General features: G+C 41.5%; 1 pseudogene; it reads left to right on the forward strand.

Annotated features, from left to right (window-relative positions):
• Positions 1-285: 285 nt before the first annotated feature.
• LOC116895351 lies at positions 286-1,881 on the forward strand (annotated as a pseudogene).
• The last annotated feature ends 372 nt before the right edge of the window (positions 1,882-2,253 follow it).

The following is a 2,253-nucleotide window of genomic DNA, read 5'->3' on the forward strand; positions in this document are numbered from 1 at the left end:
TGGGGTAGTGGAATTATCATCAAAATACAGGTAACTCCAAGGCAAACTGAAACCTGGACACTTCCAGTGTAACTCACACAGAACACACTACATGACACTGATAGAGGCCTCCCATAGAAGGTGACAGAAAGACCTCATGAAATATGGCACACAGGGTTGGTAACTTATGTCAATCTTGACGGAAGAACAATTGATGTTCTCAGGGAATTTAATGAAGGAGCAGCTCTGTCTGTACTACAGCAGTTCAAAGAAAGTGACTTATCCCATGTTCAGGACAAAAATACATTTTTATGTGGAGTTATGCAGACCTACAGGCAAAGAGAGAAACAAGGTAGCAAGGTACAAGAGTCCATAAAAGAGTCCATAAAAGGGCCTAATGAAGGAAAGATCAAGACCTTGCTTCAGAGGACTAATTATTCTTTGGATGTAACCACAGGACAGAGGAAATATGGTGGTCCTCCACCAGACAATGTATACTTTGGTGTGCAACTTGGAATTTTACCTAAGATCTTCTTAGGTAAAATTCCAAGAGACTTGTATGAGGATGAGTTGGTGTCCATTTATGAGAAGTCTGGTCCTATTTGGGACCTCAGCCTTATGATGAATCCACTCTCTGGTCAGAGCAAAGGCTATGCATTTATCACCTTCTGTGGAAAGAAAGCTGCCCAGGAAGCAGTTAAACTGTGTGACAGCTATGAGATGTGCCCTGGTAAACTCTGGGGAGTGTCTATTTCTGTGGCAAACACAGACTTTTTGTTGAATCCATTCCAAAGAATAAAATTAAAGATAACATTCTGGAAGAGTTCAGTATAGTCACAGAGGGTTTGGTGGACTTTATTCTCTATCATCAACCAAATGACAAAAAGAAGAATCGAAAGTTCTGCTTCCTTGAATATGGAGATCACAAGTCAGTAGCACAAGCCAGATGTGGGCTGATGAGTGGAAAGGTCAAAGTGTGCGGAAATGTACTTACAGTGGAGTGGGTTGAGTCCATGGTAGAGCTGGATCCAGAAGTCATTGCAAAGGTAAAAGTTTTATTTGCCAGAAACCTGGCTACTACAGTGACAGAAGAAATATTAGAAAAAATCATTTTCTGAATTTGGAAAACTGGAGAGAGTGAAGAAGTTGAAAGATTATGCATTTGTTCATTTTGAAGATAGAGGAGCTGCTATAAAGACTATGGATGAAATGAATGGAAAAATAGAAGAGGAAGAAATTGAAATTGTCTTAGCTAAGCCACTAGACACGAAAAGGAAAGAGCACCAAGATGCTAGCGAGGCCTCCAGAAGCACTGTGTATGAAGATTATTATTACCACCCTCCTCCCCGAGTGCCACCTCAGTGAAAGGTTGAGGTCAGGGAGGGAGAGGTGGATATGGTTACCCTCCATATTATGAAGACTACTATGATGACTACTATGGTTATGATTATCACAACTACCGTGGAAGCTTTGAAGATCCCTACTACAGCTATGAAGATGGCTATGCAGTAAGAGGAAGAGGAGGAGGAAGGTGGGGCGAGATGCTTCACCACCACCAAGCTGGCGGGGAGCAAAACCTCCAAGAGGTAGAGCTGGCTATTCACAGAAAGGGACACTTTTGGAACCAGCAAGAGGTTCAAGGGGTGGCAGAGGGGGTCTTGCACAACAGTATAGAGGCTGTGGTTTTTGTTGAACTCGGGGCAATTGAGACAAGAGAAAGGAGATGGGTACAACCAGCCTGATTCTAAATGTCGTCGTCAGACCAACAACCAACAGAACTAGGTTTCCCAGTCCATCTCTCAGAAGCCGCTTCAGCAAGGTGGTAACTATTCTGGTAACTATGGTCACAATAATGACAACCAAGAATTTTATAAGGATACTTGTGGGCAATGGTGGAAGTAGACAAGTGAGGGCTTAAAAATGATTCTGTGAAGATCTGATTGGCTCTAGATCTATGTTCTTGAAACAAAATTGTTTCATCTTTAAGCTAGTAGTTTACTTGCCATTTGCATTCAGCTGGAGGAATCACTCTTGTGTATACATTCAAGGTGTCTTTATTTTTCTCTACTTGAAATGCCTTAGACATTATCAGGCTTCTGGTGGAGGCCCCTTATTCTGGGGTCCCCAATGCTTTTATTGTTCAAATGTCTTCTTCAGAACAAACTGGTAAATCCGTGGTTTTGCAGAACTTTTTTTTTTTTTTTTTTTTTAGGATTTGGAATAGAGTACTGGAGTATGAAGTATGCTGTTAATAAAAGTACAAGCCAGTGCCTT

Source organism: Rattus rattus, chromosome 3, assembly GCF_011064425.1.
Source record: "Rattus rattus isolate New Zealand chromosome 3, Rrattus_CSIRO_v1, whole genome shotgun sequence".
Classification (NCBI taxonomy): Eukaryota; Metazoa; Chordata; class Mammalia; order Rodentia; family Muridae; genus Rattus; species Rattus rattus.